The sequence below is a fragment of the Grampus griseus genome (assembly GCF_964374135.1).
Source record: "Grampus griseus genome assembly, chromosome: 4".
In the NCBI taxonomy this organism is placed as follows: domain Eukaryota; kingdom Metazoa; phylum Chordata; class Mammalia; order Artiodactyla; family Delphinidae; genus Grampus; species Grampus griseus.
Genome location: NC_138997.1, coordinates 21,801,483 through 21,823,690, shown reverse-complemented (window position 1 = coordinate 21,823,690; position 22,208 = coordinate 21,801,483). Strand labels below are relative to the sequence as shown.

General features: G+C 42.0%; 1 protein-coding gene across 2 annotated transcripts in view; it reads right to left on the bottom strand.

Annotated features, from left to right (window-relative positions):
- IL15 (interleukin 15) overlaps positions 1 to 21,093 on the bottom strand; it is an 86,764-nt gene extending 65,671 nt beyond the window's left edge. Inside the window, exon 1 of one of the 2 annotated variants that reach the window (XM_082652690.1) lies at positions 20,979 to 21,093. The gene's annotated coding sequence lies outside the window, so the exon portion shown is untranslated. The remainder of the gene's footprint in view (positions 1 to 20,978) is intronic. The other variant, XM_082652691.1, reaches the window with a different exon arrangement.
- Positions 21,094 to 22,208: the final 1,115 nt, after the last annotated feature.

The following is a 22,208-nucleotide window of genomic DNA, read 5'->3' as shown; positions in this document are numbered from 1 at the left end:
GCAAAAAAAAGGGGGGAGGGCATAAATGAGAAAATAATTATCAGAATTTTTCTAAAATTGCAAATATAAGACCTCAAAATAAAGAAGACAATAGAGTGGCAAAGAACATAAATTAAAAACAAAGCCAGACTCAGTCGGGAATATTTTAGTGGCATTCAAGAACAGTCAGGCCAAGCAGAAACTTCAGAAATATTCATTAGCGTGAAAGTGGACAAAGTTCAGACAGACATCAGGTCCTTGAAAGAAACAACAGATGCAAGAAGACAGTGGAGCAGAGACCCTACAATGTTGAAGAAAAATAACCTTGTAGCTAGAATTAAATATCCAGGGAAACCATTATTTAAATGTGCAGACAAAATTAATATAGCCACAGGCATATGATATCTCTGAAGAATTGACCCTTCATTGATCCTGTTTGAACTAATTTTTGGAGGAAGCAGAAAGATATAGGAAGCAAAGATAAGTAAAGAACTTAGAGTCTACTACTGTTTAAATAAGCAAAACAAATAAAGCACTTAGAATACTGCTTAGCACGCAGTAAGTACTCAGTGAAAATGAGCTGTTAACTCTTATCTCTGTCTTCAGTACTCTCTTAAATAGTTGCATAGAAACCAATATCCTCATCGCTTCTCAAGACGAAAGAAAATGCTGTTTAAAGTTCTATGTTAAGGGGAAGGTCTTCAAGATGGTGGAGGAGTAAGACATGGAGATCACCTTCCTCTCCACAAATACATCAGAAGTACATCTGCATGTGGAACAACTCCTACAGAACACCTACTGAACGCTGGCAGAAGACCTCAGACCTCCCAAAAGGCAAGAAACCCCCCACGTACCTGGGTAGGGCAAAAGAAAAAAGAAAAAGCAGAGACAAAAGAACAGGGGTGGGACCTGCACCAGTGGGAGGGAGCTGTGAGGGAGGAAAGGTTTCCACACACTAGGAAGCCCCTTCGCAGGCGGAGACTGCGGGTGGCGGAGGGGGGAAGCTTCGGAGCCACGGAGGAGAGCACAGCAACAGGGGTGCAGAGGGCAACGTAGAGAGATTCCCGCACAGAGGATCGATGTCAACCAGCACTCACCAGCCTGAGAGGCTTGTCTGCTCACCTGCCGGGGCGGGCGGGGCTGGGAGTTGAGGCTCCGGTTTCGGCTTCGTAGTTCAAATCCCACGGAGAGGACTGGGGTTGGCTGCGTGAACACAGCCTGAAGGCGGGTAGTGCAACACAGCTAGCCGGGAGGGAGACTGGGAAGAATTCTGCACCTGCCTAAGAGTTAAGAGACCATTGTTTTGGGGTGCACGAGGAGAGGGAATTCAGAGCACAGACTAAACGAGCTCCAGAGAAGGGCACAGGCCGTGGCTATCAGCGCGGACACCAGAGACGGGCTTGAAATGCTAAGGCTGCTACTGCAGCCACAAAGAAGCCTGTGTGCGAGCACAGGTCACTCTCCACACCTCTGCTCCCGGGAGCCTGTGCAGCCCGCCACTGCCAGGGTCCCGTGATCCAGGGACAGCTGCCCCAGGAGAACACACAACGTGCCTCAGGTTGGTGCAATGTCACGCCGGCCTCTGCCACTGCAGGCTCACCCCACATTCTGTACCCCTCCCTCTCCCTGGCCAGAATAAGCCAGAGCCCCCTAATCAGCCGCTCCTTTAACCTCCTCCTGTCTGGGCGAAGAACAGACAACAGAGGGCGACCTACATGCAGAGGCGGGGCCAAATACAAAGCTGAACCCCGGGAGCTGTGCGAACAAAGAAGAGAAAGGGAAATCTCTCCCAGCAGCCTCAAGAGCAGTGGATTAAATCCCCACAATCAACCTGATGTACCCTGCATCTGTGGAATACCTGAATAGACAACGAATCATCCCAAAACTGAGGCAGTGGACTTTGGGAACAACCCTAGACTTGGGGTTTGCTGTATGAGACTGACAAGTTTCTGAATTTTATGTTTATCTTAGTATAGTTTTTAGCACTTGTTATCATTGGTGGATTTGTTTATTGGTTTGGTTGTGCCCTTTTTTTAATTACTTAAAAAAATTTTAATAATTTTTTTATTTTAATAACTTTATTTAACTTATTAATTTATTAATTAATTTATCCCTTTTCTTCAGAGCCGTGTGGCTGACAGGGTATTGGTGCTCCGGCTGGGGGTCAGGCCTGAGCCTCTGAGGTGGGAGAGCTGAGTTCAGGACATTGGAACAAGAGAGAACACCCGGCCCCACGTAATATCAATCAGTGAGAGATCTCCCAGAGATTGTCAATGCAAAGACCCAGCTCCAATCAACGACCATCAAGCTTCAGTGCTGGACACCCTATGCCAAACAACTAGCAAGACAGGAACACAACCCCATCCATTAGCAGAGAGACTGTCTAAAATCATAATAACTTCATAGACACCCCAAAACACACCACCAGACGTGGTCCTGTACACCAGAAAGACAAGAACGAGCCACATCCACCAGAACACAGGCATCAGTCCCCTCCACCAGGAAGCCTACACAACCCACTAAATCAACCTTACTCACTACGTGCAGACACCAAAAACAATGGGAACTAAAAACCAGCAGCCTGCGAAAAGGAGATCCCAAACACAGTAAGTTAAACGAAGTGAGAAGACAGAGAAATACACAACAGATGAAGGAGCAAGGTAAAAACCCACCAGACCAAACAAATGAAGAGGAAATAGGTAGTCTACCTGAAAAAGAATTCAGAGTAATGACAGTAAAGATGATCCAAAACCTTGGAAATAGAATGGAGAAAATAAAAGAAACATTTAACCATGACCTAGAAGAACTAAACAGCAAACAAACAATGATGAACACAATAAATGAAATTAAAAATCCTCTAGAAGGGACCCATAGCAGAATAACTGAGGCAGAAGAACGGATAAGTGACCTGGAAGATAAAATACTAGAAATAACTGCTGCAGAGCAGAATAAAGAATGAAAAGAATTGAGGAGAGTCTCAGAGACCTCTGTGACAGCATTGAATGCATCAACATTCAAATTATAGGGGTAACAGAAGAGGAAGAGAGAAAGAAATGGACTGAGAAAATATTTGAAGAGATTATACGTGAAAACTTCCCTAATGTGTGAAACAAAATAGTCAATCAAGTCCAGGAAATGCAGAGAGTCCCATGCAGGATAAATCCAAGGAGAAACATGCCAACACACATATTAATCAAACTGTCAAAAATTAAATACAAAGAAAAAATATTAAAAGCAGCAAGGGAAAAGCAACAAATAACATACAACAGAATCCCTATAAGGTTAACAGCTGATCTTTCAGCAGAAACTCTCCAATCCAGAAGGGAGTGGCAGGACATATTTAAAGTGATGAAAGAGAAAAACCTACAACCAAGATTACTCTACCGAGCAAGGATCTCATTCATATTTGACAGAGAAATTAAAACCTTTACAGACAAGAAAATGTTAAGAGAATTCAGCACCACCAAACCAGCTTTGCAACAAATGCTAAAGGAACTTCCCTAGGTGGGAAAAACAAGAGAAGGAAAGGACCTACAAAAACAAACCCAAAACAATTAAGAAAATGGTCATAAGAACATACATATAGATAATTACCAACAATGTAAATGGATTAAATGCTCCAACCAAAAGACACAGACTGGCTGAATGGATGTAAAAACAAGACCCATATATATGCTGTATACAAAGACCCACTTCAGACCTAGGGACACATACAGACTGAAAGTGAGGGGATAGAGAAAGATATTCCATGCAAATGGAAATCAAAAGAAAGCTGGAGTAGCAATTCTCATATCAGACAAAATAGACTTTAAAATAAAGACTATTACAAGAGACAAAGAAGGACACTACATAGTGATCAAGGAATCAATCCAAGAAGAAGATATAACAATTGTAAATATTTATGTACCCCATATAGGAGAACCTCAAAACATAAGGCAAATGCTAACAGCTGTAAAAGGGGAAATCGACAGTAACACAATAATAGTAGGGGACTTTAACACCCCACTTTCACCAATGGACAGATCATCAAAAATGAAAATCAATAAGGAAACACGAGCTTTAAATGACACATTAAACAAGATGGACTTAATTGATTTTTACAGGACAATCCATCCAAAAACAACAGGATACACTTTCTTCTCAAGTGCTCATGGAACATTCTCCAGGAGAGATCATATCTTGGATCACAAATCAAGCCTTGGTAAATTTAAGAAAATTGAAATCGGGGGCTTCCCTGGTGGCGCAGTGGTTGAGAATCTGCCTGCCAATGCAGGGGACACGGGTTCGTGCCCCGGTCTGGGAAGATCCCACATGACATGGAACGGCTAGGCCCATGAGCCATGGCCGCTGAGCCTGTGTGTCCAGAGCCTGTGCTCTGCAATGGGAGAGGCCACAACAGTGAGAGGCCCGTGTACTGCAAAAAAAAAAAAAAAATGCAAACATATGGAGGCTAAACAATACACTACTAAATAACCAAGAGATCACTGAAGAAATCAATGAGGAAATCAAAAAATACCTAGAAACAAATGACAGTCAAAACAAGATGACCCAAAACCTATGGGATGAAGCAGAAGCAGTTCTAAGAGGGAAGTTTATAGCAATACAATCCTACCACAAGAAACAAGAAACATCTCAAATAAACAACCTAACCTTACACCTAAAGCAATTAGAGAAAGAAGAACAAAAAAACCCAAAAGTTAGCAGAAGGAAAGAAATCATAAAGTTCAGGTCAGAAATAAATTAAAAAGAAATGAAGGAAACAATAGCAAAGATCAATAAAACTAAAAGCTGGTTCTTTGAGAAAATAAACAAAACTGATAAACCGTTAGCCAGAATCATCATTGAGGAAAAAAGGGAAAAGACTGAAATTGACAGAATTAGAAATGAAAAAGGAGAAGTAACAACTGACACTGCAGATATACAAAGGATCATGAGAGATTATGACAAGCAACTATATGCCAATAAAATGGACCACCTGGAAGAAATGGACAAATTCTTAGAAAAGCACAACCTTTGAGACTGAACCAGGAAGAAAAAGAAAATATGAACAGACCAATCACAAGCACTGAAATTGAAACTGTGACTAAAAATCTTCCAACAAACAAAAGCCCAGGACCAGATGGCTTCACAGGTGAATTCTATCAAACATTTAGAGAAGAGAAAACACCTATTCTTCTCAAACTCTTCCAAAATATAGCAGAGGGAGGAACACTCCCAAACTCATTCTACAAGGTCACCATCACCCTGATACCAAAAACAGACAAAGATGTCACAAAAAAAGAAAATTAAAGGCCAATATCACTGATGAACATAGATGCAAAAATCCTCAACAAAATACTACCAAACAGAATCCAACAGCACATTAAAAGGATCATACACCATGATCAAGTGGGGTTTATCCCAGGAATGCAAGGATTTTTGAATATATGCAAATCAATCAAAGTGATACACCATATTAACAAACTGAAGGATAAAAGCCATATGATAATCTCAATAGATGCAGGAAAAGCTTCAGACAAAATTCAACACCCGTTTATGATAAAAACTCTCCAGAAAGTGGGCACAGAGGGAACCCACCTCAACATAATAAAGGCCATATACAGCAACCCCACAGCCAACATTGTTCTCAATGGTTAAAAAACCACTTCCACTAAGATCAGGAACAAGACAAGGTTGACCATTCTCACCACTATTATTCAACATAGTTTTGGAAGTTTTAGCCACAGCAATCAAGAAGAAAAAGAAATAAAAGGAATCTAAATCAGAAAAGAAGTAGTAAAGCTGTCACTGTTTGCAGATGACATGATACTCTACGTAGAGAATCCTAAAGATGCTACCAGAAAACTACGAGAGCTAATCAATGAATCTGGTAAAGTAGCAGGATACAAAATTAATGCACAGAAATCTCTTGCATTCCTATACACTAATGATAAAAAATCTGAAAGAGAAATTAAGGAAACACTCCCATTTACCATTGCAACTAGAAGAGTAAAATACCTAGGAATAAACCTACCTAAGGAGACAAAAGACCTGTATGCAGAAAGCTATAAGACCCTGATGAAAGAAATTAAAGATGATACAAATAGATGGACAGATATACCATGTTCTTGGATTGGAAGAATCAACATTGTGAAAATGACTCTACCACCCAAAGCAATCTACAGATTCAATGCAATCCCTATCAAACTACCACTGGCATCTTTCACAGAACTAGAACAAAAAATTGCATAATTTGTATGGAAACACAAAGGACCCCAAATAGCCAAAGCAATCTTGAGAAAGAAAAAGAAGCTGGAGGAATCAGGCTCCCTGACTTCAGACTATACTACAAAGCTACAGTAATGAAGACAGTACGGTACTGGCACAAAAACAGAAATATAGATCAATGGAACAGGATAGAAAGCCCAGAGATAAACCCAAGCACATATGGTCAACTTATCTTTGATAAAGGAGGCAAGAATATACAATGGAGAAAAGACAGCCTCTTCAATAAGTGGTGCTGGGAAAACTGGACAGGTACATGTAAAAGAATGAAATTAGAACACTCCCTAACACCATACACAAAAATAAACTCAAAATGGATTAAGGACCTAAATGTGAGGCCAGACACTATCAAACTCTTAGAGGAAAACATAGGCAGAACACACTATGACATAAATCACAGCAAGATCGTTTTTGACCCACCTCCTAGAGAAATGGAAATAAAAACAAAAATAAACAATTGGGACCTAATGAAACTTAAAAGCTTTTGCACAGCAAAGGAAACCATAAACAAGATGAAAAGACAACTCTCAGAATGGGAGAAAATATTTGCAAATGAAGCAACTGACAGATTAATCTCCAAAATATACAAGCAGCTCATGCAGCTCAATATCAAAAAAAAACCAAACAACCCAATCCAAAACTGGGCAGAAGACCTAAACAGACATTTCTCCAAAGAAGATATACAGATTGCCAACAAACACATGAAAGGATGCTTAACATCACTAATTATTAGAGAAATGCAAATCAGAACTACAATGAGGTATCACTTCACCCCAGTCAGGATGGCCATCGTCAGAAAATCTACAAACAATAAATGCTGGAGATGGTGTGGAGAAAAGGGAGCCCTCCTGCACTGTTGGTGGCAATGTAACTTGATACAGCCACTATGGAGAACAGTGGAGTTTCCTTAAAAAACTAAAAAAAGAACTACCATATGACCCAGTAATCCCACTACTGGGCATATACCCTGAGAAAACCATAATTCAAAAAGAGTCATGTACCACAATGTTCATTGCAGCACTATTTACAATAGCCAGGACATGGAAGGAACCTAAGTGTCCATCAACAGATGAATGGATAAAGAAGCTGTGGCACATATATAAAATGGGATATTACTCAGCCATAAAAAGAAATGAAATTGAGTTATTTGTAGTGAGGTGTATGGACCTAGAGTCTGTCATACAGAGTGAAGTAAGTCACAAAGAGAAAAACAAATACCATATGCTAACACATATATATGAAATCTTAAAAAAAAAAAAAGGTTCTGAAGAACCTAGGGGCAGGACAGGAATAAAGAGACATACGCAGACATAGAGAATGGAATTGAGGACATGGGGAGGGGGAGGGGTAAGCTGGGACGAAGTGAGAGAGTGGCATTGACATATATACACTACCAAATGTAAAATAGATAGTGGGAAGCAGCCACATAACACAGGGAGATCAGCTCGGTGCTTTGTGACCACCTAGAGGAGTGGGATAGGGAAGGTGGGAGGGAGACACAAGAGGGAGGATATATGGGGATATATGTATACTTGTAGCTGATTCACTTTGTTATACAGCAGAAACTAACACAACATTGTAAAGTAATTATACCTCAATAAAGATGCTAAAAAAAAAAAAAAAAGAAATAGATTGCGTTTCTCAGTCAGAAGTGAATCATGTTTGGAAGTGATTGTGAAATTAAATGAGTGATTGAAAATGTACGAACTCTAGATAGCGGCAAATGAAGTGATACTTAATGGAGCATGGTTCCAGAGGAGATGAGAAAGTTTGGAATTAAAAGCACATGTGTTCGACATATACACACTACTATATATATAATAGATAACTAATAATGACCTACTGTAGAGCACTGGGAAGTCTTCTCAATACTCTGTAATGACCTATATGGGAATAGAATCTAAAAAAATTGGATATATGTATATGTATATCCGATTCACTTTGCTGTACAGCAGGAACTAACAAAACACTGTAAATAAACTATACTCCAATAAAAATTAAAAAGAAAAAGAAAAAGTTCTATGTTAAGTATGATGTTTACCAGAGATTTTTTAGTAGGAATCATTCATTCATTCATTTATTCATGCATTTATTTGGATGATCCCATCTAATCTTATCAAGCTCTTATTTAAGAGCTTGATAATAACTTTTTCTGCATGCCGTAAGATCATATTGATAGATTTTCTAATATTGGGCCATCCAAACAAGCTTTAAGTGAACTCCGTTTGATTGTGGTGTCTTCCTGCTGCTCTGAGTACTTTACTACTGTGTTATGTTAGCTAACATTTTATTTAGTGTTGAAAAATGCTCTTCATTTTTTGTTACTCTTCTGCCTGCCTGGCCATCTTGCTGAACTCGCTTACTAGTCTTCGTAGTTTGTTAATATTCACAGCTTTCATTTATAAACAATGGTAATTTTTATCTCCTCCCTTTTAATCTTTATGCCTCTTATTAGTTTTTCCAGTGACGCAGCACCCGCTAGGTGAAGAGTGCAGGCTCTGCAGACAGACCTGGGTTCAAACTCTAATTCCACCTCACGGTGGAGCCTGGCCAAGGCACGTAAACTCCTGCTGCTTCAGTTTCGTCACCTAAAAAGTGGTGAGGAAAACATCTCACAGAGCTTGGGAGGGTTACACAGGTGAAAGTGCTTGGCATGTGGCTGACAGTAAATGCTAACCACAGTCCTTTTTCTGTATCCACCAGCTTCAAGGACCCTAACGGATACCAGCATCTGCAGATGCTCAAGTCCCTTATATGAAATAATATAGTATTTGCATATGACCTACACTCATCCTCCGATATACTTTGAACCATCTATAGTTTACTTACAATACCTAACACAATGTAAACGTTATGTAAATAGTTGCCAGTGAGTAGCAAATTCAAGTTTTACTTTATGGAACCTTCTAGAATTTTTTTCCCTCCGAATATTTTCAATCTGCAGTCCGTTGATCCCGAGGATGCAGAGCCCGTGGATACGGTGGGCCAACTGTATTGAAATATTTACTAAATGAAATTAAGAATGGGAGATACCTAATCCAATCTTGGAGGCTTAGGGGAAATATTCCCAGAGAAAACAATGTCAAAGTAACACCTCTGGATCAGGTAAGTGGGTCAGGAGGAAGAGTGAGGAAAAGACATTGGATGAAATAGTCCCAATGAGGGACGTGCACGTCCGTACGTTTAGCGATGAAAGAAAGCATGGTCTCTTTAGAGCATGGACAGTTGTATACTGGGTACCTCAGTTCTTCGTGCACAGATATTCATTGCTCCACTAGATAATAAGTCTCTAAAAGGAATCATGTTTGGTGCATGTTTTTACCCCTCACAGCGCTTGGCAGAGAGCCATGTACAGGGAACGTGCTCAGTAAATCATAAACATCTGCCAATGACTGGGAGAGCTTCCGGTCTGTCGTTAGCCTCCCTGATTCAAAACCATCGCCAGAAGCCAATGCTTTGTGAACTGCAGAAGCTGAGGAATGTGCCTTAGAGGTCAAAGTGCAGAAGAGAAATACCTCAATATCAAATCTAATAAGCCATCAGAAAACCACATGTCTGAAGTTTGAGAAGTCCTGCACGAAGCAATGAGAAGGATCTTGCTTTCTAGGCATAGAGTCGAAAGATATGAAATATAGATTTTTTTTTTTAATTTGACATTTGGAATTACTGCAAATTTTAAAGTGACAATGTTGTTATGACTGCATATTTGTTCTCTTGGATTCTCAGGAAAAAAGACACCAAATAAATTAAATATTAACAATACTACAATTTTTACAAAATTCCTCTCATCTTTTTTGTACTTTCGAATTTTTTTTTTTCAAAATACTTAGCAAATACTGTTGAAGTAGGAAGACGAAAGGATTTCTATTTGAAGGAATTTAGAAAATAGGGTGTGACTTGCTTCTACTTCCTTTCTTTAATTGAAGCATTTACTTTGTAATTTATACAATTATTCTTTCAAATAATAAAACTGGCAAAAAAAACCTATTAAACAAGCTATTTCTTTTCTCAGTTCTAAAAACCTCATATTAATCTAAGAAGCTCATCTGTATCATCTAAAAATGAGTGTAAGGATTCTATCTGTAGCCTGGCCCAAATCAGACTCTCAGGAAGTTCTATTTCCCTTCCTGATACTGACAATAAAGCATATGCTGGGACATTCCAACCGTTATGTGATCACTAGTGACTTATTTCCAGTCAAACTCCTTTTCTCAGAACCTGATATTACTTGATCCCCTCAGCAATATGTGATAGATTACTGACAACAAAAATAACATTATTAAAGCTCTACTGTGTAGCAAGCAAGTGCTTGGCACACAAGGACACAGCGTTTCCCAAACTTCAGCCCCTCCAACTCCATCACAATTCTTGTCATCCTTTGTACCACCTGTATCATTTACTTGAGGAGAGGGGCAATGTGAGTACGAGTCAATATAGAAAATACTGCAGGTACTTAGAGAAGTATCCATCAGTGGGGGCAGAACAGAGGAGAGGCGTGATCAATATTTCCAGGTGGCTAGAGAGGAGGTAAAGTTGAGGTTTTGCCGAGAGAACTTCATGGAGCAAGGGACTCGTAGAGAGAACACATGGGTGCTTGGTTGCCAGAGGTGGGGGGCAAAATGCATGCAGGGGGTCAAAAGGTACAAACTTGTAGTTATAATACAAATAAGTCGTGGGGATGTAATGCATGATGACAGCATGATGACTCTGGGTAACAGTACTACAGTGCATATCTGAAAGTTGCTAAGAGAATAAATCTTAAAAGTTCTCAGCATAAGAAAAAAATTATAACTATCTATGGTGACACACGTTAACTAAACTTACGGTGGTGATCATTTTGTCCTATACACAAGTGTTGGATCATTATGTTGTACACCTGAAACTCACATGACGTTATATGTCAATTATACCTCAATTAAAAAAAGAAAAGAAAAGATGTGGGTGTAAGAAGAGGCATATGGCGAATATAAAATCCATCATGAGAGGAGCAGACAGAGTGCGCAGGACAGGCAAGCAAAGGCTAGAAAGTGTGAAAAGCCTAACGTTCTCTTTAGAAGACCTGGAAACTGGCCAACGCTTTCCTGAAGACATTGCCTGAACATTTCCTCTTCCAGAGTGCGCAGCTCAGTAACAGACACTCTGGTCTTCGTATGACCCCAAACCTTCTTTACATACTTTTGCCTCCTGGGGAGACATTCCGACAGTCAATGGCTTCAGTCAATAATTCTTGACTATTAACCCATAAACTAAAATCTCTTGTACTAACAGCTCACGCGATCTTCAGTGCAGTACTTCTAATGACTTGCAGGACATTTTCGGCTTTACGTTCCACTGTTATCTCAATCTTGAGCTTTCCACAGTGAAGCGCATCCATTTCCCTGCCTCACCCCCGTGTTTTAGCTAGGACCCATATCAGTTCCTGCAATGTCTCCTTTTCCTCACTCCCACTCAGTCCTCAGGATCCTCCCTGTACTCTGCACCTCTCACTGAATGAAGGCCCATCAAGGGCTTAGAAGAGTGCCTGGCCCATACTAGGCACTCAAAATTATTTTAAATCAATTCAACGAATAAATAAAATGTATAAACAAATTAGATCTTCTTTGAAATAGCCCTTCTTTTATTCCCCATTACTTTTAACATATTCTACCCTTTAGCATCCACTCAGCAAATATTTATTGAGAGTCTATCATTTGCCAGGCACTGACATGATGGGGATGTAGCAATGAATGAAATAAAACTACATGCTCTCCTGTAGCTCATGTGCAAATGGGGACAGGTGAGAATTAACAAACAAATCATTAAATAAAACATATATAAGTCCATTGCTCCTTATCTGAAAATCTTAACTCAAAAGGGCTCTAAGAACTGAACGTTTTGCTTAATTTACTGGTTAACAAAACATGAACTGGCATAAGACTACTTACAATCTGTATTTATTTCACTTTTGAGGAGGTCCCTGGATAAGCTTACTATATACCGTAGTTGTCACACAGTATATAGCAAAGGCATTATGTCACTCTCTTAGTCTGCTCTGCTAGGGCTGCTGTAACAGAATACCAGAGAGTGGATGACTCACACATCAGAAATTTATCTTCTCACATTCTGGAGGCTGGAAGTACAAGAGCAAAGTGCTGGAAGGGTCAGTAACGACTTTCTTCCTAGTCTGCAGACAGCCACCTTCTCACTACGTCTGCACATGGCCTTTCCTCTGTACGTGTCAACTCCTGGAGTCTCTACCTCTTCTAATAAAGACAGCAGTCCTTCTGGATTAGGGCTCCACTCTTAGGACCTCGTATACCAGAGTTACCTCCTGAGAGTCCCGTCTCCAAATACAGTCACACTGGGGGTTGAGCTTCAATATACGGATTTGGTGGGGAGAGGGAGAGACACAACTCAGTCTATAAAAATGACCTGTCCAAAAACTGAAAAAAATCTCAATTCCAAACACATCCGACCCTAAGAGTTTTGGATAGGGTAGTGTAAACCTGGCAGTACGGCAAGTAGTTGTGGGCGTCTGGAGGAGAGTTTAAGCAGAGAATGCTGGTGGGAATGCAACACGAAGTACACCAGTCAGGGAAAGCCTCCCTGCAAAGAGGGTATTTGAGCCAGGCCCCCCATGAAGTAAGGGACTGGGCCACATCTGAGAGAAAACAGTCTAAGCAGGGGGAACAGCAAGTTCAAAGACACGGAGACAAGAACAGAGCAGTATGGGTGATGAATAGAAAGGCTGTCGGTGTGACGGAAGCCCTGAGCTAAGGGAGGAAGAGCAGATGAGGCAGCAGAGGTACGAATCACCGAGGGCCTTACTGACCACTGTAATGGAATTCGGCTTTTATTGAAGTACAATGAGATGGCAATAGAGGGTTGTGAATAGAGGAGTGGCGTAACTGGATCAATGCTTTAGCAGGATCCCAACGTGTGACAGATAATCTTCAAGATGGTGGCCACCCATCAATGCCTTCTTTCCATGAACAAGCATAACATACTACCCAGCAAGAGGCTGAGTCTATGTCCTCTCCTCTTGAATCTGAGATGGCCTCCTGCCTTGCTTTTCGCAATAAAATGAGACAAATGTGACAGTCTGGGAATTCCAGGCCCAGGCCTTCAGAGCATCTGCAGTTCCTGCTTCCCTTTTATAGAAGCTGGATACTATGTAAGGAGTCTAACAACCCTGAGACCACCATGTGAGTAATCCCAATCTAGCCATGGGGAAAAGCCAAGTGGAGAAGCATGAAGGAACCCAGCCAACAGCCAGGACTGAGGCCCCATATATGACCCAATTTCTTAAACAATCTCAGACAGTCCTTTGGAGTCATACCAGCTGAGACCACAGACATTCTGGCATAGAGACAAGTCATTGCCACTGGGTCCTGTCCAAACTTCTAATCTTGGAACTTTAAACAAATAAAATCACTTTGATTTTACACTCCTAAATTTGGGGGCTAGTTATTTACATAGCAATTAGTAATTGACACTGAAATTGATATAAGATCAGGTGATAGGTAGACACCTGGGGAGTACATAGCAAGGACACTCACAGTGAGGCGAGAAAGGCAGTGATGAAATTATTATTAGAGGCTGGAGAGAGGGCAACTCATGTTGCACAGTTGCCTGCAATAATATGGAAGAAAGAAAACGTATCTAATAAACTTGTGGACCTGGCTAAGAAAATTTCTGAATGTGATCATTGGCTTCCTTTTGCAGCCTAGGATTAATTGCAGGAAGAGAAAGAGGAACATTCAAGCTGAATTTAGAAGAAATCATTCAACCCAGGACTTGCTAGGTTGGAAAACTAAACTTACTGTCATTCTTGTCTCTCGAGACAACACAAGATTCTCAAAGAAAGAAGTAGTCTTAGGGTAAAGATCAAATCCAGGGCCTATTAGTACAATGGACTCTCAGGTTAAAGATCAAATCAAGTATGTGGCTGGAAGATGCCTCATTAAATCTAGAATGGATTTAAAGTGGCACCTCATAGACCCTATCAGTGAGACAAAGGTGTTTCTAAAGGTCTTGAAGGCTTTTCCTACAGCATTCTGACTCACAGCCAAAGTAAACCGGAGTCCGTCTCAAGAGTTTTCTGGGTATGTCTTTTCCAATGGAGTGAACCTCAATAAAGTTTACAGGAAGCCCCCAAGGTTTATAAGAAAATGGTACCCTCCCCCCCACCAAAAAAAAGCCCCACCAGCTAAACAAAAAAGAAGGACACACAAAAAAGTCTCTAGATCCCTAACTCACCATGAGCAGGAAGCACCCTGCTGAACTGCTATAGCAAGAGCTATTTCTTACGGAAAAGGAAGAATCAAAGGAGGAGCCTTTAACTTCACAGCCAGCCCAGCTGAGGTTCCAGATGCACAAATGAAGAAAACTTCTTGGGTGTTTCATCCCCAGCAGGCTTAGAGGAACTGACCAGCTGCATGTAGCCCAGACTGCAGCATCATGACAAATAACAAATTTTTGTTTTTTAAGCCATTGCATTCTGGAGTGGTTTTTGTTTGTTTGTTTTGTGGTTTTGTTTGTTGGTTTAATGCAGATAAGTAAGAACAGATAACTGAAATCTTCTTGGGGTTGGGGTGGGGGGAGGGACAAGTAGAGCAACAGAGAGACCACCTCTTGCCACGATACCATGAGACATGATTAACGGTGGCCTGGGCCCATGTGGCAGCAGTGAAGATGGTAAGCAGGTCAGATGTGGGATCTATCTTGGAGGCACAGCTGAATGATTTAGCAGATTAAATGTGGGGTGTGAGAAAACAAGAATTATCTATGCAGCTACAAGAATGGATTTGTGAGATGAAGAAGACAGTGGGAGAAGCAGTTTTGGGGGTTAAGTCAGGAATCCAGTGAGAACTAGATATCCAATCAGAGATGGTGAAGAGGCTTCTATGTATGAGTCTGGAGTTCAGAGAAAAGTCATGACTCCAGACATGCATTTATGAATCACCACTTGGGAAGGTGTCAAAAGCCATGAGATTGAGAACACCAAGGGATTGAGCACAGCCAGAGAAAAGGTCACGAACTGAGCCCACAGATGCCTACATTTAGAGGTTAAGAAAGCAAGGAACTGGCAGAAGAGACTGCAATAGGTGCTGGTGAGGAAAAAGGACAATAAGGAGAGGGGATGGCCTGGAAGCCAAATGAAGAACTTTCTAGTTCTGCTGACAGGGCACCTAGGAAGAGAACCCAGCACTAATCACTGGATTTAACATGGGTTCTTAGTGCCTTTGACAAGTGCATTTTTCATACAATAGTGGGGATGACAGCCTGGCTGGGTCAAGAGAGGATGAGAAGAGAGACCCTGGAGACAGAATAGGGTTGACTTTGAAAGTTGTCCTATAAAATGGGGAGAGAAAAACCAGGTGGTAACTGGAGAGAAACATGAGGTCAACAGAGACTTTTTGTTTTTTGTTTCTAATGGGAGAAATTATAGCATGCCTGCATGGTAATGGGAAAGACTCGTTAGACAGAGAAGAAAATTGATGATGAATTAAAAAAAAAAAGAAAAATTACTAGAACTGTGTCCTTGAGCAGATAATAGGAATGAGACTACATCCCTGAATGAGTGCAATAGATTTCTGGCTGGTTTCCTCAGCTCCAATTTGTTCTTTTCTTCAATAAATCCTAGCCCAGACTTATTTTCCTAAGATAGTGTTTTTATTATAACGTTCCAGCGATGTGTTTTGCTGTGTTACTTAGGTTTCCTACCTGCTTTTGCATGCCTCTGCTTAGCTGTCAAATTGTCCAGTGATCACTGAGGTCAACATAAGTCAACTATGTGTCCAGCCCCTGGCTGGGGACACGGGACACACTGTCCTGTCTTTATTCAAAACGTAAGTGTAGAGACAGGCACATAAGAAGATGAATTTACAGAGAGAAAAGCTATTATAAGGGAATGTAGACAGCACCAAATAAATTCGTATCAGGGAGAGAATAATTCTGCCTGGGCAGCAAAAGTTAGAGACGGTGGGCTTTGTGAGTAGGACATTCGAAGGCTGACAAGGAGTGACAAGGAATACAGCAAGTGTGTCTAGAGCGCAGAGCAGGTATGACTGGAGATGAGGGGGCAAAGGCTGTCCAAGACCGACTGGAACTTACTCCTCACTCCTTTCAGTGGGAAGCATCTCTCGCAGCCACACTCCCTTCTTTACTGCCCCCCCGCCACCCTAGGCGTGAACACACATACTTTCTTTTAAGCACAGTGAACCATGGCAGTCCAGAAACCACGGGCAGGGGATGGGGATGAGGCTGAACTAGATCAGAGCTCTTCGAAGTGAGGGACGGGCACTCCTGGGGAACCCCCATGACTTTCCAAGGTCTGTATGACCACAGGGAGCTCTAAAGAAATGAATTTCCAGACCCACTACTTCCTTGGGTGCCCCTTTGTGTAAGTGATATGCCTGAAATGTGCCTGAGGCAAAGCAGATTTCTAGCAAGTTCTCTTCCCCCCCCCCCGCTTCCTCTTTCATAATGATGCTTCTCCCATTTTACGAAAGAAAGGTGGACCTCTCCCCCATCCAGAATCCTACCATGCGCCTTGCCTGTCCAAGGTGCCAAATACAGGGCCAAGTGGAAAAACTGATATTAGAGATACCTTCTTTAGTCAAAGCAGTGATATCCACACTACCCACCTCTACGCTGATATCATTTCCAATGTAGTTTAGTTTTATGCTAATAAGTACTTATCAAAAGTGAATGTGGGGTGCTTCCGTGGTGGCACAATGGTTAAGAATCCGCCTTCCAATGCAGGAGACACGGGTTCGATCCCTGGTCCAGGAAGATCCCACATGCCACGGAGCAACTAAGCCCGTGCGCCACAACTACTGAGCCCGTGTGCCACACCTACTGAAGCCCACGCACCTAGAGCCCGTGCTCCGCAACAAGAGAAGCCACCGCAATGAGAAGCCCTTGCACCACAATGAAGAGTAGCCCCTGCTCGCCGCAACTACAGAAAGCCCGCACGCAGCAACGAAGACCCAACGCAGCCAAAAAAAAAAAGATAAAGAAAAGTGAATGGGATAGTTTGGTTAATTGTGTACTAATAATATTTAAAATAATATAATGAATAATTTTAACAATATAGTTATTTATTTTAGAAAATGAAATCTCACTGTATATGCTTATTTTTGGTGCTGAGGAGTAAGGAGAGCAAAAAAGTTGGGAAAATATATTGTAAAATATCTAACTAAGACGTTCAATTAAAAAATATTATTTGAAAATGCTGGCAGTCAGGGCTAACAGTTTGCCAAGGGTACAGCTAACCCTTGAACAACAGCAGGGTCAGGGGCGCCAACACTGCGCTCAGTGGAAAATCCGCTGTAATTTTCAGCAGGCCCTGGGTACCGCAGTCCTTCCGTATCCGTGGTTCTGCATCACAGATTCAACCAACCACGGATCCTGTAACACCACACCATTTACGGTAAAAAAAAAAAGCCTTGTATAAGTGGACCTCACGGTTCAAACTCCTGTTGTTCAAGGGTCAACATAGTTCCTGTCCCAGATTTTTATCCAAAGGCATGTAAGCAGGAGGCCCAGTAAGGAGACTTCAGTGATACAGAGATCACTGACTATGTCACTGGGCTCGTGTGTCATGACCTTAGAGTCTCCCCACCCCCAACCTTACAGCCCTAATATTTTCCTCTTCTGGGATCATTTTCGGTTTCAATTCCTTTACTTGACAAAATACTTTCTGTCACTCTCCTTCAGCATCTGGAAAAGAAACAACTTAGAATATGATCACCTACTATAGGCATTGACTTTTTTTTACTCCTTCTCATGTGGTCTATATATAGTCCTCTGCTTCTAAAAATGACCTGCCAGGCACCACTAGATTTGCAGCGGGATAAAACACTGGAAGATATGTGTGTATACATACTCTGCCTCCAGATAGAAATTGTGTACAAATACTATCGTTGAAATGAACAGAGATCAAAGAGCCTCTTATTTCCTATTTCTGATTCCGGCACTGAATAACTTTTTTTTAAAAAAAGTGTAACATTCCCTGACATGTAGCAAGTTAATAAATAATCATAAATATATATGAAATTGATTATAGTTAGTAACATTACCATTAAATAGGAGTAAACACTATGAGCAAAACCCACAAATGTTCTCTCAACTTTCCAAGGAATTTTTCCATCCAATCCATAAAATAGGATAGCAGCCAACAACACATAAGCGATGCTCGGCCTCAACAGTCTCATGAAGTAATCTGTAATCGCTGGGTAAATAAATCAAAGCACTAATACTGAGTTAAAAACAGGAGTTGGCTTCTTGCCAACCCTCAGACCATAAAATCTCCTGAAAAGGGGACTTCCCGAATAGTTGACTACACCACTTCCACTGTGACATGTGAGTCTTCTGATCACTCCCTGAATCCCAGCCTTTTACTTGGATGGATGGATATATAGGTAGATAGAAAGATAGATAGAAAGATAGATAGATAGATAGATAGATACAGACATATCGATCAATCCACATTTGCCTATTTGCCAAGCTCTACCAGCAAAAACTATGTACACTGGACAAATGTTTTCATTCAGGAACCATAAAAAAATTTTTCTCCAAGGAACCAAACACATATAGACACTCATGTGAATATCATTTGCTCATAAAGATAATCTTTAAATATATAATTAATAAGGTCAATTATACAAGTACCATATAAGCATTAATTTTAAATGAATGTTCCATCATTACAGCACTCCGCATTAAAATGAAATAGTGGTTGATTGTCACTGTCAAACTGTGGGAACTATTTCTATGGAAATAATATCACCCTTCATAAATACTGGTGCTCTTAAATCTGTCTGGGTTCAAACCCCAGCTCTACCAGTTTCTCACTCTGTGACTTTGGGAAAGTTATTTAATTACTACTCTATGCTCCAATTTCTTCAGTTATAAAATACAGTCCCTACATCACATAAGTTTATTATGATATTTTTTAAAAAATAAACACATACTTGGAACAACATCCAGTACATAATAAGAATTCAACAAGTGTTAGCTATGATTCATATTATTTCCCATAGTCAAGCTGTGGACCTAAAACAGTACTCTCTGTATTGTCATTAACTAACCTTCAAAAGAATAGTTACATAATGAATACAGCTAAACAGTAAACTCTAAGCAAGATAGGAAGAAAGGGCAGTTTTCTAAGTTTTAAAATGCTTTAAAAACTGTTAGGGTTCGAGACTCATTTAAAAAACTCCTTAGAGTTATGACTATTTTCCTCAGAAAAAATCCCCTTTACACAACATTTCAGAGCTTCATTCACCGCCTTCCTGAAATCCACCCAGAGCCAGCAAACCTGAGATGGAGAACCTTCTAGGATTTAAAATTCTTCAATTATCAAACTTTATTTCAATAAACTTTAGACCACTGCTTTCTCCCATCCTTCAAAGAAGTTTATAAAAATGTATTGCATTGACAAACATTATGTCCTGTGATACGGCTGTTGACATTTACATATTAATTTCATGGATTTAAACGGAAAGCATCAAATTGTTTTTCTTAAACCCACTGGTAACCTGTAGGAAAATCCTAATTCCAGAAATTGTAGCTTCAAATCAGGTTCTGGAGTTCCCACTCCAAATTAGCAGAGAACAGTGAACCCAAAAGTATGGGAACACTCTGCCTACCAGAAGTCCAGCGGCCAACCTAACCCCTCTGTCACTCTGTCATAGAGCAGATGATACTGCTGGAAAGGCTGTTCTGAGTCTGACCAAAACTTTGACAGGAGAAAACAGAGGAAGAAATACAAGGGTGTGCCATTAAAACACAACCAGAACAAACCTTCAGAACTTTGTAAACTTCTTAACTTTATTAAGTAAAACTTTAAATTTTTTCATCACTTTTTAAATCTAAAATGGCTATTGCTTTGTTTTCAGTCCTTTCCTTTCTATATCCTTGTGTTCTTCCCTTTGTATCTCCTCCCTCTGTCTATCATGCCCACCACACTGCTTTTTAATAAAAATGACAGGAGTTTAATGTATATTGTACCCTGATGCTTTCCATAGAACAGTCCACCTCTGCACAGCAGGATGCTGTAACCACCTAGATCTGATCTGTTTATTCAATCAAGTCAAAGAAGCCTCTATTCAATCAAGTCAAAGAAGCCTCTAGAAGCCCACTGACAAGATAAGAATGCCTATCAGTTACAAGGAGATACCATTACCAGTGTCATAACATTAGACTGTAGCTTTTAAAAACATAATGGAGATAGCTAGTGACAACCATTTGACTTCCAGTTTCTAAACTTCTGACTCACCCTGTTTAAGAATCTGTTATAAGCAACACTGAAGAATTAATCTTGCCTTACATATACTTCGAAAATAACAAAGTTTTAAATGCATAGAAATTCAAGTTAAATTCAATATATTATAAGCTAAATTCAAATACATTGTATACACTTGCAAGAGTCTCAATAACACCTGACAAAATTAACTGGATTTTCACTTAAAGCCACTTTGAATAAGGATTTCACGGCAGTACAAGTCTCCTACATTTCTTCCAAGTTTCTAGCACTGATTTTCTGGAAATAATATAAACGGAGGCCTGATTGTCAAACGGTAACCATTCCTGCAGATTCCTCTCCCAAGGAAGGTTAAGTGTCCTGATCAAAGCAGAGGAGGGTAATTTGACTAAGATAGAGTCAGACGTGCTGGGCTCACACTCAAGTTGGCACCAGCCGGCGGGGAGTTTGGGAGGGGGCAGGGAAGAAGCGGGAGCTGCGGTACCTTTCTTGAACTTTCTGAGCTCGATGAGGTGCAGAACTCAGCGCTCTGTGCCGCCGGACCTCGCTTTCTCCGAACCCCGCAGCTGGGCTGGGTTGGCCAGGCGCGCGTCCCTCGCCCTCCGCCTGCCGGTGCGGAGTCGGTGGAGCCGACGGCGGAGCCGAGCGGGGACCCGCTAGCGGACGAGCAATCTGTGCTCGGCTGCAAGCGGAGGATGGCGAGGAGAGCCCGCGACGGCAATAAAGGGTCAGAAGGGGAAATACCTCCGCGCGGAGCGCCACCGAAAACCGAAGTCGCGTTCAAGCGTTCCCCAGAAGAGGGCGGGGCGGCCCGGCCGGTAGCCCGTTGTGGGGAGACGCGTGCGTCCGGCCAGAGCTGGGAGGAGTCCGAGGCGAAGGCTTTCGGGGAGAGTTCCCTCGCCCTTTCAGCCACCAGCACCTCCCCTCCCAAAGCGGAGAAGCCAAGCTCTGTACCTCCATCGAGTCCGGGCTACAGAGTTGCGGGCGGCGGGCAGCGAGGCGGGGCGGGCGCGGTCGTCCGGCTCCCTTCCCGGGCGTCGGGCCTCTGCGGCCAAGAATGAATCAGCTGGGGTTCCCCTGGACGCCTGGAACCCAGGGTGTCCCAACTCCCAACGAAAAGAAAAGTGAAAGAGAAAAGAGGAGAGGCGAATATAAACACCCCCAGCGGAGGCTGAGGGAGGGGAGGGTGGCGGCAGCCCTTGGCCGACTGCCCCAGGTGGCCTGGCTCCCCGCCCCCAGGGAGGTGGCCGCCGCTGCCAAGCCCGGGATCTCAGAACCTGCAGGGCCAGAGGGAGGCGGTCTAGGAGCGCCGGCCCCGCCTCGCAGGGACGCTGGACCGGGACTTGGCCTATCCCTCCTGCGGCACCTGCAGGGAAGGCGCGAGGAGGTGGCCCGGAGTCCACCTGCCGCATCCACGGGCGCCGGGCATGGCACGCCAGGCTGCCCGGGCTGAGACTGAGACCTGGGAGCAGCGCGTGACCAAGCTGGCCAGAGGAAAGGGAAAAATGCGTTGGATCGGACGGAATGGGTGGCTACTCCAGACCTTGACACTCTCCACGGCCTAGAAGAAGGAAGGCCCTGAAGTCCTGCTAGAGAAAACGTGGGAGGAAGGCCCCTGGGCGACTACTTTGTCCAAGGTAGTTGGCACGGAGGGTGAATGAACATGAACGAATGTGCCTATCTGTGGACCACTTTCCCAGCCTAGGGCGTCGTC